Here is a 17,411-nt window from a genome sequence, read left to right on the forward strand (position 1 = left end):
TGCATAACATATCTTAGTACGGGGAGTTTCAGCTTGGTTTGAGCTCAACGATTTCTTTCTTTTCCTTACGTTAGCACAAAGACGCCATTTCTCGTCACCAGTAGCGATACAGTTTAGGAATGGCCAGTATTGTTGACGATACGATTGAGCAAGCAGAGCTGTCCATATGGCCACCCGCTAATTATTTTTGATTTTGGCTTGGAGCATGCAGTACCCCATACACACCACATTTTAACTTCCTCACTGCATGCGTATCTTGGCACAATGCTCACAGTTCATCACATATGCCGGCCGCTGTGGCCGAGCGCTTCTAGGCGCTTCAGTCCGGAACCGCGCTGATGCTACGGTCGCAGGTTCGAATCCTGCCTCAGGCATGTATGTGTGTGATGTCCTTAGGTTAGTTAGGTTTAAGTAGTTCTAAGTTCTAGGGGACTGATAACCTCAGATGTTAAGTCCCATAGTGCTCAGAGCCATTTGAACCATCACATATACCAATACTGGAGTACTGTGACCTGGGTATCTGTGGATTAATGCTTTTAAACGATCTTTATCAAAACCCGAAGGTCTTCCTGATCGTATAGCGTCACAAACGTCAAAACGATCCTCCTCAAAACGAGAAAACCATTTTCTTGACGCGCTCTGTCCGATTGCGTTATCCTCACACAGTACACAAAAGGCTTTTGCCAGCCAGTTTCAGCCAGACACAAATGTTTCTGACTACCTCAGCTGCTGTCACGCTTCTATTGAACTAAAACAGAAGAATGTTTCGAAAATGTTCCCATTTCTCCATTTGGCACTGCATTTTCTAGCCGCTACAGCTCCAGTCACTATATCCAGATGACAAAGTGACAATATGTAAACTCAAGTAGCAAAGTCAACTACAAATAAAAAATGAGACTTCATAAATAAACTCATAGCAACTGTAATACCGACACGCAAAACAAAAACGTTACGATCTTTTGCACCAACCTAGTAATTTTCTAGGTACAATCAATGGTATATGTGGTTGTTGTTGTTGTAGTTGTGGTCTTCAATCTAGAGACTGGTTTGATGGCAGCTTTCCATGCTACTATATACTGTGCAAGCTTCTTCATCTCAGAGTAACTACTGCAACCTACATCCTTTTGTATCTGCTTAGTGCATTCATCTCTTGGTCTCCCTCTACGATTTTTAACCTCCTCGCTGCCCTCCAACACTAAATTGTCCATCGCTTGATGCCTCAGGACGTGTCCTATCAACCGTTCCCTTCCTCTAGTCACGTTGTGCAATAAATTCCTCTTCTCCCTAGTTCTGTTCAGTACATCCTCATTAGCTACATGGTCTACACATCTAATCTTTAGCATTCTTCTGTAGCACCACATTTCGAAAGCGTATATTCTGTTCTTGTCCAAACTGTTTATCGTCCATGTTCCACTTCCATACACGGCTACACTCCATACAAATTCTTTCAGGAACGACTTCCTGACACTTAAATCTATACTCGATGTTAACAAATTTCTGTTCTTCAGAAACGTATTCCTTGCCATTGCCAGTCTACATTTTATATCCTCTCTACTTCGACCATCAGTTATTTTGCTGCCCAAATAGCAAAACTCATTTACTACCTGATTTACGTGATTACTGCCTGAAAAATTTGTGAGAATAGAGTCAGTGGTAAAGATGTATTAAATTAAAAAGTCGTGCCTGGTTATGAAATTCTTCTGCATAAATATCGGAAATGTAGTTATGCATAAACTTTTTTCCTTTCACCATGTGGTGGAGCTATCGGCGAGGAAAAGCTATGTAAAGATTTGAAATTAGGTGCAAAATTTATTGGAAGTCGCTAAATACTCTTATTTTCAACTACTGGGTGAACAGAGTATGGATAATTTGCGCGTCATGAGTTACACTGACTCATGACATACAGGATGTTAGGAAATCCCCGTTACAAACTTCTAGAACTTGTTGAGGGAAGTGAGTACATAATACACTGATGCTCATAAATTAAAGATAATTGCAGAATGTGGTGCCAGGCACATAGGGAACACACACGACACAGATCTTTAAGTACACGGTATTGGTGATAAGTTGAGAAAACCGTCCCGAAACACATGTTCTACAAAACGCCACTGTTTCCTGCCCATGTACAACCCGACACCAATATGGGATATGATCACCATGCACACGTACACAGGCTGCACAACGGGTTGGCATACTCTGGACCAGGTGGTCGAGCAGCTGCTGGGGTATAGCCTCCCATTCTCGCACCACTGCCTGTCGGAGCTCCTGAAGTGTCGTAGGGGTTTGGAGACGTGCAGCGATACGTCGACCAAGAACATCCCAGACGTGCTCGATGGGGTTTAGATCTGGAGAACAGGCGGGCCACTCCATTCGCCTGATATCTTCTGTTTCAAGGTACTCCTCCACGATGGCAGCTCGGTGGGGCCGTGAGTTATCATCCATCAGGAGGAAGGTGGGACCCACTGCAGCCCTGAAAAGGCTGACATACTGGTGCAAAATGACGTCCCGATACAAGTGACCTGTTACAGTTCCTCTGTGAAAGACATGCAGGGGTGTACGTGCACCAATCATAATCCCACCTCACACCATCAAACCACGACCTCCATACAGGTCCCTTTCAAGGACATTAAGGGGGTGGTATCTGGTTCCTGGTTTACGCCAGATAAAAACCCGGCGAGAATCACTGTTCAGACTATACCTGGACTCGTCCGTGAACATAACCTGGGACCACTGTTCCAATGACTATGTACTGTGTACTTGACACCGGGCTCTCCTCTGACCAGGGGTCAGTGGAATGCACCTTGCAGGTCTCTAGGCGAATAAACCGTGTCTGTAGACTGTGTCTGGAGACAACTGTTCCAGTGAGATCACACTTTGTGGCACACGGAGGGCCCGCAGGTAGTAGCACTACCTGCTGTATTTGACCAGCCTCAAGTCGCCCCAGTATTCTACCCCACATAACGTCATCAATGTGTGTTCTTTGAGCCATTTTGAACACACAGTCACCATTAGCATGACTGAAAACCTCTGCACACTTACTTGCTGCACCGTACCCTGACGTGCACCAACACCCCTGTGCGTATGTGGACTGCTGCCAGCGCCACCGTGCGACGACCGCAGTTCAAATGCACCGCATTGTCATACACTGAGGTGATTTGAAGCCGCAAACCGCCCACCAGAGCGTTGTTTCACCATGTATCAGCATTATTCTTAATTTATGAACATGATAGTATTTTGAATAGAAACCCACGTTTGGGAACTTACCAGTTCCGTTCTGCGACAGTTTAAATCCCGATGTGTGGCGCGTCCGTGAGTGCTGCTGCTGCTGATGTTTGGTTTGCGTGGCGTTCAAGTGCGCGGTCATCAGTTCCGTACAGTGTCCCAATTTTCACACACTCAAATTTTTTCACATTCCAATCTAACCACTGTCACGAATGATGATGAAATGATGAGGGCAACACAAACACTAAGTTCCTGGGCAGAGAAAATCTCCAACCCGGACGGGAATCGGACCCGGGACCCCGTGATCCATGGGCAGCGGCATGTCTGCCGAGGGAAAGAGAAAATTCTCAGAGTGATCTGTCCTGGTACGCAGTAGAGTAGACAGTATGACGTTTGCCAAGTCAGACGGTCGCCTGACTATGTCACATAACGTCTACCTTGGAAAGTTTAATTTGCGAGTTTCGCATAGGAAGATCTGCTGATGCGACTTCTGGGCGCTGCACTAGAAACTGAAGAGACACCAGGTGGGATGGAGAGTGTGTACCAGAACATGCTTCGGACGCACAATGTCTGTGAACAACGTTGGTGGTCGCTACATCGAACCGCTGCTTTAACGCACCAGTACTGTTCTCTACGTACAGTACGTTGAGTTACTAGAATGGAATTTTCACTCTACAGCGGAGTGTGTGCTGTTATGAAACTTCCTGGCAGATTAAAATTCCAATCCCAAAGAAAGCAGGTGCTGACAGATGTGAAAATTACCGAACTATCAGTTTAATAAGTCACAGCTGCAAAATACTAACGCGAATTCTTTACAGACGAATGGAAAAACTGGTAGATGCGGACCTCGGGGAGGATCAGTTTGGATTCCGTCGAAATGTTGGAACACGTGAGGCAATACTGACCTTACGACTTATCTTAGAAGAAAGATTAAGAAAAGGCAAACCTACGTTTCTAGCATTTGTAGACTTAGAGAAAGCTTTTGACAATGTTGACTGGAATACTCTTTTTCAAATTCTAAAGGTGATAGGGGTAAAATACAGGGAGCGAAAGGCTATTTACAATTTGTACAGAAACCAGATGGCACTCATAAGAGTCGAGGGACATGAAAGGGAAGCAGTGGTTGGGAAAGGAATGAGACAGGGTTGTAGCCTCTCCCCGATGTTTTCAATCTTTATATTGAGCAAGCAGTAAAGAAAACAAAAGAAAAATTTGGAGTAGGTATTAAAATTCATGGAGACGAAGTAAAAACTTCAAGGTCCGCTGATGGCATTGTAATTCTGTCAGAGAGAGCAAACTACTTGGAAGAGCAGTTGAACGGAATGGACAGTGTCTTGAAAGGAGGATATGAGATGAACATCAACAAAAGCAAAACGAGGATAATGGAATGTAGTCAAATTAAATCGGGTGATGCTGAGGGAATTAGATTAGGAAATGAGACACTTAAAGTAGTGAAGGAGTTTTGCTATTTAGGAAGTAAAATAACTGATGATGGTCGAAGTAGAGAGGATATAAAATGTAGACTGGCAATGGCAAGGAAAGCGTTTCTGAAGAAGAGAAATTTGTTAACATCGAATATAGATTTATGTATCAGGAAGTCGTTTCTGAAAGTATTTGTTTGGAGTGTAGCCATGTATGGAAATGAAACGTGGACGATAAATAGTTTGGACAAGAAGAGAATAGAAGCTTTCGAAATGTGGTGCTACAGAAGAATGCTGAAGATTAGATGGATAGATCACATAACGAACGAGGATGTATTGAATAGGATTGGGGACAATAGAAGTTTGTGGCACAACTTGACGAGAAGAAGGGATCGGTTGGTAGGACATGTTTTGAGGCATCAAGGGATCACAAATTTAGCATTGGAGGGCAGCGTGGAGGGTAAAAATCGTAGAGGGAGACCGAGAGATGAGTACACTAAGCAGATTCAGAAGGATGTAGGTTGCAGTAGGTACTGGGAGGTGAAGCAGCTTGCACAGGATAGAGTAGCATGGAGAGCTGCATCAAACCAGTCTCAGGACTGAAGACAACAACAACAACAACAACAACAACAACAACAACCGGACCGAGACTCGAACTCGGGACCTTTGCCTTTCGCGGGTGCCTGTGAGGACGGGGCGTGAGTCATGCTTGGGTAGCTCAGTTGGTAGAGCACTTGCCCGCGAAAGGCAAAGGTACCGAGTTCGAGTCTCGGTCCGGCACACAGTTTTAATCTTCCACGAAGTTATCAGTACGTTGGGTTCTTTTTTTGTTTTGGAATAGTGTACATATGCAATATTTAAGTATTAACACAAACAGAAGTGCGTAAGTGGTAAGTGGATGTTTCGTTATGTTTCCTTTCGAATTGCTACCTAGTAACGGTACTGCGTCACTCATAATTCCATTCCTCAAGCAGAAGCAGATGAGCTACACATCTGAAATGCAACCGTTGTAGAGCGGATGGAGTACATTTCCGAACATGGGTTCCTATTCAGAATATAATTTACTCACTCCCCTGTATAAGTCCTAGTTTTTTATGAGGAGAATTTCCGAACATCCTGGATACACAGTTTCCATACTGAAGAGCCAAAGAAACTAATATAGGCATGCGTATTCAAATACAGGGATATGTAAACAGGCAGAATACGGCGCTGCAGTCGGCAACACCTATATAAGACAAGTATCTGGTGCAGTTGTTAGATCGGTTACTGCTGCTACAATGACACGTTATCAAGATTTAAGTGAACTTGGTGTTATAGTCGGAGCACGAGCGATGGGGCATAGCATCTCCGAGGTAGCGATGAAGTGGGGATTTTCCCGTACGACCATTTCACGAGTGTACCATGAATATCAGGAATCCAGTAAAACATCAGATCTCCGACATCGCTGCGGCTGGAAGAAGAGCGTGCAAGAACGGGACCAATGACGACTGATGAGATTCGTTCAACGTGATAGAAGTGCAATCCATCCACAAATTGCTGCACATTTTAATACTGGGCCATCAAGAAGTGTCAGCGTGCGAACCATTCAACGAATCATCATCAATATGGGCTTTCGGAGCCGAAGGCCCACTCGTGTACCCTTGATGACTGAACGATACAAAGCTTTACGCCTCGCCTGGGCCCGTCAACACCGACATTGGACTGTTGATGACTGGAAACATGTTGCCTGGTCGGACGAGTGTCGTTTCAAATTTTATCGAGCAGATGGACATCTACAGGTATGGATGCCACTATGCCACGAACCCTGCATGTCAGCAGGCGTTGTTCAAGGCTCTGTAATGGTGCAGTGTGTGTGCAGTTGGACTGATACGGCACCCCTGATATGTCTAGATACAACTCTGACAGGTGACACCTAGGTGAGCATCCAGTCTGATCACTTGCATCCATTCATGTCCACTGTGCATTCCGAAGGCCTTGAGCAATTCCAGCAGCGCTTTGACTCATCCCACACGTCCAGAATTGCTACAGAGTCATCCAAGAACACTCTTCTGAGTTTGAAAAACTAGCCATCATCTCCCCAGACATGAACATTATTGAGTGTATCTGGGATGCCTTGCAACGTGCTGTTCACGAGAGATCTTCACCCCTCGTTCTCTTGCGGATTTATGGACAGCCCTGCGGGATTCATGGTGTCAGTTCCCTCCAGCACTACTTCAGATAAGTCGAGTCCATGCCACGTCGTGTTGCAGTACTTCTGCGTGCTCGCGGAGGCCCTACACTACATTAGGCAGCTGTATCGTTTCCTTTGGCTCTTCAGTGTAAGTTAATATCTTTCGTCCTGTGTCACATCTTTAACATGACATTGTACCTCTAAAGTACGTAGATTGCAACAGTACTTTAAAATTTTCAACTCGGTCAATAGTCCTAGGAAATATTTAAAATCAAATTTTTGTTGCCTCTTCAAGCTGTTTCATAGGTATCCCGCAATCACGTACAGATGACTCTGGGCCGAGTTAGCCGTTTAGATTTCATGTCTACAAGCTCTCACGTAGCATTCAATCTATGCATGGAACCAGCAATGACGGAAATTAAAAAAAAAAATGGAAACGAGGATTAAAAGTCAGAGTGAAAGGGTTATACTGATAAGATTCGGTGATGACTTTGCTGTCCCTCAGTGAACGGGGATAAGAATTATGAAATTTATTGAATGTAATGAACAGTCTAATGAGTGCAGGATATGGTCTGAGAGTAAACCGAAGAAAGAGAAAAATAATGAGAAGTAGTGGAACTGAAACTTAATATCAAAGCTGCTGGTTATGAAGCAGACGAAGTTAAGGAATTCTGCTTCCTTGGAAGCGAAATAGCCTTCGACAAACGAAGCCAAGAGGACATATAAAGCAGACTAGCACAGATAAGAAGGCCATTCTTGGCTAAGGGAAGTCTACTAGGATCAAACATAGGTCTTAATTTGAGGAAGAAATTTCTGGGAATGTACGTTTGGAACACAGCACTGTATGGGCGTAGATCATGGACTTTGGCAATATATTGTTATTTTTACTGTATTTTATGGCTTTATAGATAAGATTAGCGTGTATTCTTGGTTTTCAAATGATGTATTGAAATTTCCATTGAAACTAAACTCGCCTTGTGTGTAAGTTTTATCGTGTGGTAATATATTTGTAACGAGGTGTGGCAAATTTATCGTTGCGTGCTCTTGAGTCGGTGTTTATTTGTAAGTTCGTTCGCCAATTTCCGCAGCGTCTCTCCAACTCCACCTGAGTCTCACCTAACTATTTATCATAGGTGACCAGTCGTTCATTTTCTCCTTGAATACAACTTTTACTCTTACTGTCCCTTTGTAATACATAATATTCACAATTATCCAATCGAAGTCTTTGAGATGTGGTGCTATAGAGGATTGAAATATATGAAAAAAAGGTAAATTAGTTACAAAATACGGCGTGCACACACTTTATGCAACATGCAAACGGCACTACAAATATTCGTATTTAGGTTATGACATGTTTGATACACCTGGCATCACTGGCGATAATGTGGCGCAGACGAATAGCGAAATTCTGCATGACCCACTGAAGTGTCGGAACATCGATGCAGTCGATGACCTCTCGTACGGCTGTTTCCAGCTCAGAAATGGTTTTGGGGTTACTGCCTCTACACCTTGTATTTAATATAGACCCACAAAAAGAAGTGGCGAGTGTTCAGTTCCGGAGAATATGGCGGGCAATCGAGGCACATGCCAGTGGCCTCTGGGTACCCCAGAGCCAGAATGCCGTCCCCAAAGTGGTGCTCCAGAACATCACTCTCCTACTTCGATGGGGTTGAGTTCCGTCTTGGATAAACAACATCGTGTCGAAATCAGGGTAACTTTGGATAATCATCTTCCAAAACCTTCACACACACACACACTGTTCGGAAGTCACCGTGCCATTGAGGAATATCGCACCGGTTATTCTGTGACTGGACATTGCACACCAGACAGTCACCTGTTGAGGGTGAAGAGACTTCCCGAACGCGAAAAAAGGATTCTCAGTTCCCCAAATTCCCAATTTTTCTTATTGACGAACCCATCCAAACGAAACTGGGCTTCATCACTAAAGCAAGCCATAATAATTCCCATCATGCCGCATGGCCAATTGTGGAATTTGGATGTCCTAACGCAAACCGTTCAGAAGGTACGACGAATTTATTTCATATACTTCAGTATCTGACACCCTGTAAGTTCCTTACATATTTATCAGAACAAGAACAAATTCGGAGTCATTAACATTACATTCAAAATCAGAGACAATAAAAAATCAGAGACAGTGAACAATACAGCGACAGTGAACAATACAGCGACAGTAAACAATACAGCGACAGTAAACAATACAGCGACAGTGAACAATCCAGCGACAGTAAACAATACAGCGACAGTAAACAATACAGCGACAGTAAACAATACAGCGACAGTAAACAATACAGCGACAGTAAACAATACAGCGACAGTATAAAATACAGCGACAGTATAAAATACAGCGACAGTATAAAATACAGCGACAGTATAAAATACAGCGACAGTATAAAAAACAGCGACAGTATAAAAAACAGCGACAGTATAAAAAACAGCGACAGTATAAAAAACAGCGACAGTATAAAAAACAGCGACAGTATAAAAAACAGCGACAGTATAAAAAACAGCGACAGTATAAAAAACAGAGACAATAAAAAACAGACAATAAAAAAAGAATAAAAAATCAGAGATAATGCTACAATAATGTTCGCTTTTCTCATGCAAGAAGTAACATCTTTGGTACCTACACATTGTACGGTATTTGATAGAGTTATTTCTGTAATAAAATGTGATATTACATCAGAATCGGAAGAGAAATGAATTGAACTCTTTGAGATGTGGAGCTATAGAAGATTGAAAATCAGGTGGACTGAGGAGGTAAGGGATGAGGAGATTCTTCGTGGAATGTAGGTGAAGAAAGGAATGCATGGAAAACACTGACAAGAATAAGGAACAGAATGGTAGGACATGTGTTACGGCGTCAGGGAGTAACTGTAGAGGAAGACAGAGACAGGAATGCATCCAGTAAATAATTGAGGATGTAGATTGCAAGTGCTACTGTGAGGTGAAGGGGTTAGCGCAGGAGAGTAATTCGTGGCGCCCGCATCAAAACAGTCAAAAGAACGAAAAAATCTCGCATTAAGATGTACCGACAGGGGTTGAAATGGCCCTAAGCACCATGGGACTTAACATCTGAGGTCATGAGTCCCCTAGCCTTAGAACTACTTAAACCTAATTAACCTAAGGACATCACATACATCCATGCCCGAGGAAGGATTCGAACCTGCGACTGTAGCAGCAGCGCGGTTCCGGACCGAAGCGCCTAGAATCACTCGGCTACAACGGCCGGCTATCGACAGGAGATGTGACATAATCGAAGAAACCATATTTCGACGTGCCCATGATCGCATGGTGGAATGAAATTGCCTGATTTGCTGATATATCAAAGCGGACTGCGATATCTGTACAATGAATGGTGTAACACTTGCAACCCATTAATACGAAGTAAGGAGAGAGTCTCGCCAATTTCTTAGGTCACTGGTTTGATGCGGCCCGACACTAATTCCTCTCCTGTGCCAATCTCTTCATCTCAGAGTAGCACTCGCGACTTATGTACTCAATTATTTACTGGATTTATTCCAATCTCTGCATTCCTCTATAGTTTTCACCCTCTACAGCTCCTTCTAATAGCATGGAGGGGTTCACTGATGTCTGAGCAGATGGCCTATTATCTTGTCTTTTCTTCTTTTTTTCAGTGTTTTCCGTATCTCCCTTTCTTCGTTGTTTCTACGGAGGAAGTCCCCATTCCTTACCTAATCAGTTCAGCTGATATCCAAGACTCTTCTGTAGCACCACATCTCAAACGCTTTGATTCTCTTCTGATCCAGTCTTCACACTGTCCATGATTCACTTCTGTACAATTCTGGTACGAAACGTACATTTTCAGAGCGTTCCTCCTCAAACGGATGCCTATATGTGACACTAGCTGACCTCTTCTGACCACGGCTACACCCCTTTCCTTGTGATAGACTATTTTATATTCTCCCCTTGCTTTGTCTGTCTGAAGAGTGGAACTGGAAAAGGTTCTCAGTTCCGAATCACACATCTTTTAGGAAAATCAAAAACCAATGGATCTCTTTCCGTACATAACTTGTTTGTATCCAAGAAATTCGGAAGTTATTCTGATACCACAAAGTTACGCTGCCTACGTCATCACTGCAAAAAATAATGAGTTCGTTAGGAAATAAATAAGTTATAGGAGGTTTTTGTCATACCAGATAACTGCCAATATGAAATTTTATATATATACTAGTGACCACGCAGCTCGTTAGAATGAAATTACAATGAAATGGACACCCTTAGCTGCTTACAGGCGTTGACGTACGTCATCGGGCACAGATGAAATTGTGTGCCCCGACCGGGACTCGAACCCGGGATCTCCTGCTCACATGGCAGACGCTCTATCCATCTGAGCCACCGAGGACACAGGATAGCGCGACTGCAGGGATTTATCTCTGGCACGCCTCCCGCGAAACCCACATTCTCAACGTATTGTCCCGCACTACATTCGTATTGGCCCCGCCCATTATACTCATTACTAGCGGCTCATTGACGATTCCCGTAAGAGTTCGGGCACTGTTTGTGCATTCGCACAGAAGAAGAAGATGGTCAAGTGGCCGGTGAGCCTTAACTATATACAGGGTGTCCCAGCTATCTTGTCCACCCAAAATATCTCTGGAACAATAACAGCTATTGGAAACATTCTAAAACGAAAGCATATGTGTTTTTTAACACAAACTTATGTTTTTTTAAATAGACCTATATTTTTTCTTCAGTAATCCATAGCATGACAAAGCACATACACAATGGCGTTGATTGCATCACAATATTCCGATTACATCCCGAGATATTAAGACGCGAAGTTGACGCTTGAAACACCCGACATGAGCTGCTAGCGCACGTCCTGAGGCTCAGGCGTGAACCCCATGCTGCCCGTAATCGCGATGTGATTGACATGTGTAATCACACCTCTATACTTATCAAGAGGTCCGAAAGGAATAATACTATCTGCTGCCATCAACTCTCATAAGCACATAATGGTTTCCCTCCTGCACGTTTTACGTATCTACGTACACAATATGAACCAGTACCGATCGGTATACACCCGTCAGGTTGTGTTATTTATCCTGCACACCAAAAATAAGGTTTATCTAATGCGTTATATGATCCATTGTGCCTGTTGCGCAGGGCCTGGCTCTACCTAGTCAAGTGTCCAACGTAGTTCCCACTACTGCCACAGTTACCACTTCGCCTTGTTTATGATTTGCGACTCATGCAAACTCCTTTACTCCACCACCCTCCGAGCATCCCATTTGTTGTGGCTTTGGCTTGCAGTACACCGCTTGCCAGTGTAGTCGTACATCAGAGTAATCTAGTGACGGCACGGAGGTAGTACACATTGTGAATAAACGTTGTGTTGTGGAACTTATACAGTACAGTATAATGTACACACATGAAGATTTGGTAGAAATACTACTAATCTATGGAGAATGTACGTTGACGGTAAATACGTTATGAGATTGCTTGTTTGTTGATAGTACTGTTAGCGAACATTATGATTATTAAGTTAATATGTCTGTTTTCTACCCTACTCTACATACCTGTACTGTACCCCTGTTGTAGGTGGTCGAAATGCTGTTCAGGCAGAACGACTCTACAGAAGACGATTCCTTCGCGCCGGGTGTTTGGTCGTCTCACATCTCGTCTACTTGAAACGGGAAGCTTAAATCCAAGACCTCGACATCGTCCTAGAACACGCACAGATGAACGTGCTCAAGTTGCTGTGCTCGCTACCATAGCTGTGAATCCTCAAATTAGCACACGCCAAATTGAACGTGAAGTTGGTGTGCGAAATCAAGTGCACAGCGTATTCTTAAACGTCATAAATTTAATCCATACCATGTTCATTTGCACCGAGATTTTCATGGAAGTGACTTCCGCAATAGGGTAACATTTTGTCAGAGGGCTCAGCAAAAAGTTCTGACTAATCCAAATTTTTTTGCAGATGTTCTCTTTGCCGACGAGGCATCATTCTCCAACAAAGGTATTGTCAATATGAGGAATATGCATTATTGGTCCGCAGACAATCCAAAATGTCTCCGTCAGGTAGACCATCAACGTCCGTGGAAAGTTAACGTTTGGTGTGGGATTATTGGAGATAGCATTATCGGACCTTTCTTTATAAATGGCATCCAAAATGGCAGACAATAATCCAGATTTATACGACACAATCTTCCTGTTCTGTTGGACACCGTACCTCTGAACCGGAGAATGGTCATGTGGTATCAGCATGACGGATGCCCTGCACATAACACCTTACGAGCACGACGACTTCTGAACCGTAAGTTCTCTGGTGGGTGGATTGGACGAGGTGGCCCAGTTAGGTGGCCTGCCCGATCTCCGGACCTTACACCGCTGGATTATTTTCTTTGGGGAGCAGTGAAGGATGCTGTTTACCAACTTGAACCAACAACACCAGAGGACATGAAGCAACGCATTGTTGATGCTTGTACAGCCATCAAAGAGGAAACAGTAGCACGAAGTAGGGCATCCTTCATCCGCAGAGTGACCCTATGTATGAAAGCCAATGGGCATCACTTTGAGCATGAGATGTGAACGCTATGTTTAGTATGTAGTGCTGGTATCACAGTGGAAGTTTCTACAAAGGGCTATTTTACCCAGTGATGTTAAGAAACATTTGTTTGCAACAATTTGCCATTTAACACATTAGATAAACATAACATTGATAAATATGTAATAATAAAACTAATTGGTTAAACATGTTACATTCAATTTCTATGTCCTACCTGAACTTCCCAAATCAAAACATTTTTACCTAAACAACGGTAAAACTTTTAGTCCACTTGCTCGTTTCACTAAAACCATCAACATGAATTTTACTATTACGAGTGAATGATTAACTGTCACTTGCACTAGATCTACAGTAAAGTAAAGTTTTAACGTTGAACGGCATTACCTTTTTAGTAACGGATTAACGATAAGCGAAGTTAACTTTGCGGCTAATGTTGCGGTACACAGATATGTTACAGTACCGCATCACCCCTAGCCTATGGGATAAATACCTGCTGCAATGTACGACGTTAATGCATGATGGCAGCAGACCGTATTATTCATTTTGGACCTCTTGATAAGTATGGAGGTGTGATTACACATGTCAATCACATCGCGATTACGGGCAGCGTGGGGTTCACGCCTGAGCCTCAGGACGTGCGCTAGCAGCACGTTTCGGGTGTTTCAAGCGTCAACTTCGCGTCTTAATATCTCGGGATGTAATCAGAATATTGCGATGCAATCAACGCCATTGTTTATGTACTTTGTCATGCTATGGATTGCTGAAGAAAAAATATAGGAGGTCCATTTAAAAAAAACATAAGTTTGTGTTAAAAAACACATATGCTTCCGTTTTAGACTGTTTCCAAATATGTACATTCATGGGCCCCAGCCCTACATTGATACCGGTGAAAGTCGTTTTCCAACAGCTGTTATTGTTCCAGATATATTTTGGGTGGACAAGATAGCTGCGACACCCTGTATATACTAAGATGGTACCCCACATTTTCCTACCGACCGTTCTCCCACATACACCTGCCTCACAACCCAACCAATTCTTAACCAAGTATCTGCCTAACACCTCAACTAACTCAAAAGACCAATCCAACCCCTTTCTCCTTACTCCTCAATAGTGCACGCAACTCGACCATTTTTACAAGAATAGTGTATTAGTATCAGCTGTACAGTTTATTAAGATAATACATACTCACAACAAGTAACTCACGAAAGAATGTCTGTTATTTGGCACATTGAAAAGTTTGAGTTATTTTTACAGGATCATCACTACCACCAGTTGATCGCCACCGCCGTACCACCACCACCACCGCCGCCGTATCGCCACCACGTCATCGTACCACCACCACCACCACCACCACCACCACCACCACTACATCATCGTACCACCACCACCACCACTACGTCATCGTACCACCACCACCACCACACATCATCATACCACCACCACCACTCGTCATCGTGCCACCACCACCATCACGTCATCGTACCACCACCACCACCACCACCACGTCATCGTACCACCACCACCACCACCACGTTATCGTACCATCACCACCACGTCATCGTACCACCACCACCACCACGTCATCGTACCACCACCACCACGTCATCGTACCACCACCACCACGTCATCGTACCACCACCACCACGTCATCGTACCACCACCACCACGTCATCGTACCACCACCACCACGTCATCGTACCACCACCACCACGTCATCGTACCACCACCACCACCACGTCATCGTACCACCACCACCACGTCATCGTACCACCACCACCACGTCATCGTACCACCACCACCACCACCACCATGTCATTGTACCACCGCGTCATCGTATCACCACCACGTCATCGTATCACCATCACATCATCGTATCACCATCACATCATTATATCACCATCACATCATCATATCATCATATCACCATCACATCGCATATGGCGCTGCTCTCGGTCGTTAAGTGACTGTCGTCGGTCACTGCATTTTTCGTTGCGAGAGGTAATGCGTGATACCATCATATTGTCCTATCACTGCCATAATGCCATAACGCCATATCATCGTCATATCATCTATTTATATTGCCATTGTATGATACAGTGTATGTTCTCACTATCTCGTTACTTATTGTTTTTCTGAACTTCATACGTCATTCCTATGTATTATTTTAAATAATGTCAATGAAAAGTGCTTTTTATACACACTAATGGAAAAAAATCGCAAGACAAGGAGGAGGTTGTACAACGTAAACTAACATTCTACATCTGAAGGGTGAGTCCATCCAAATTTCGCGCCAGTCACATAAGAGTGCCGCTGGTAGCCCCACTATGCAAATCAGGTTTGCCTTAAACAAACGATGTAATGGTCGTGAGCGTTATTTATCTTTCTCATAGGACATTGTCAGTTAATATTAGTCAAGAATGCCATTAGAGCGACAAAGAGGCGATTACCAACACCTCACTACGTTTGAACAAGGTCGTGTACCGGTGCCACGAGAGTTGGATGTTCCTTCCGCGATACTGCAGGAAGACGTGGCAGGGATGCAGCCACTGTGCATGATTGCTGGCAGCCGTGGTCACGTGACCGTACGGTCATAAGAAGATAGATCTCTGGGTGGCGACGCGGCGCTACCGTGTGGGATGACTTTAGTGTTCGGCGTGTGGCTCTGGCGCATCGTACTGCATCTGCAACAGCAATTTGAGCAACAGTTGACACCACACATAGAAGAGTTACGAATCTATTACTTCAAGGACAGCTCCGAGTCAGACACCCTGTAGTATGAGTTTCACTGACCCCAAACCACCGCCATTTATAAGTGGTGTTAAGCGAGAGATCACTGTAGGGTAGGGTGGAGGTCTGTTGTGTTTTCTGATATAAGCTGGTTCTGCCCCGGTGCCTGTGGTGACCGTGTGTTGGTTAGGAGGAGGCCCATTGAGGGCCTGCAGCCAACATGTGTGCGCGCGCTAGACACGCTGCACGTTCTAACAACCCTACCACAACAAAGGTCAAAAATTAATTATGATTCTAGTGTTGCTCACGCTGCTAAATATTGCATTTTCGTGCAACAACAAAGTTATGTTATGTGGCAGGTGTCATTAGAGCACAGTTAATAAAGTCATTTCTTGAGATAATGCATAAACTTGGCACTCATCTTTTCGTGTTTCCCACGCTGGTCTCGTTGTGAACTCATGGTTCCATCTTCGAAAATCTAGGTAGTGATGATTCCATGCTCGGATGCAAAGAGGGCTAGGTGTTATTCTGCGACATTCAAAAGTTTTATAGGTGTGTTTCATAAACCATTCTTGAAGATTAAACTTTTGCAAGTTAGGGCAATGGTGATGTAAAAAAGTAATCAGCACTCAGAATTAAAGTTACACTTCTTTTTTATTACTTTTGTTGCAATATCACGTAAATCGTTCCAAAACACCACTTCACAATATAAAACATACTTGAAAATATGTTCCTCAGTGTTAAAGTTCACATTTCATAAACCGACTACAATTTGCGTCTTTTTAACATGACGACCAAAGCTTGACACTAATAACCGCTTACGCGCCCAAAAATCAGAGTTACAAGTACTTGAAAGATCATAGTGACAAAAGAAAGAATACACATAAGAATAATACCATTGCAGCATATACATATCGATGTATCGAAGTACTTCTACATTAATGAAATCAAATTTGAATGTTGTCACAGAAATATGTTAACTGTTTTACAGAAAAACAGTGGAATATTGCTGGTATTGAGAGGTTGAGGTGAGGTGCCGTTTGGTTACGTAATTCAAGTACCATTACAACATCCACCTGGAGTTATGATCTGGAATGCGATTTCATATGACGGCAGGATCAATCTCGTGCCTGTCCCACGCAATCTGCAAACCTGTACGTCAGTCTGGTGATTCAACCTGTTGTGCTCCCATACACGAACAGCATTCCAGGGTGTGTTTTCCAACAGGATAACGCTCACCGACACACCGATGTTCTATCCCAATCTGCTCTACAGAGCGTCGACACGTTGCCTCGGCCTGCTCGATCACTCGATCTGT

The 17,411-nt window shown here is 43.7% G+C and overlaps 1 non-coding gene across 1 annotated transcript; it reads right to left on the reverse strand.

The window, feature by feature from the left end:
* Positions 1-11,123: 11,123 nt before the first annotated feature.
* Positions 11,124-11,197, reverse strand: Trnat-ugu (transfer RNA threonine (anticodon UGU)). Its single transcript has one exon. It is a non-coding gene; the product is annotated as a tRNA-Thr (tRNA).
* Between the last annotated feature and the right edge of the window lie 6,214 nt (positions 11,198-17,411).

This window comes from Schistocerca gregaria, chromosome 10, assembly GCF_023897955.1.
Source record: "Schistocerca gregaria isolate iqSchGreg1 chromosome 10, iqSchGreg1.2, whole genome shotgun sequence".
Lineage (NCBI taxonomy): Eukaryota > Metazoa > Arthropoda > Insecta > Orthoptera > Acrididae > Schistocerca > Schistocerca gregaria.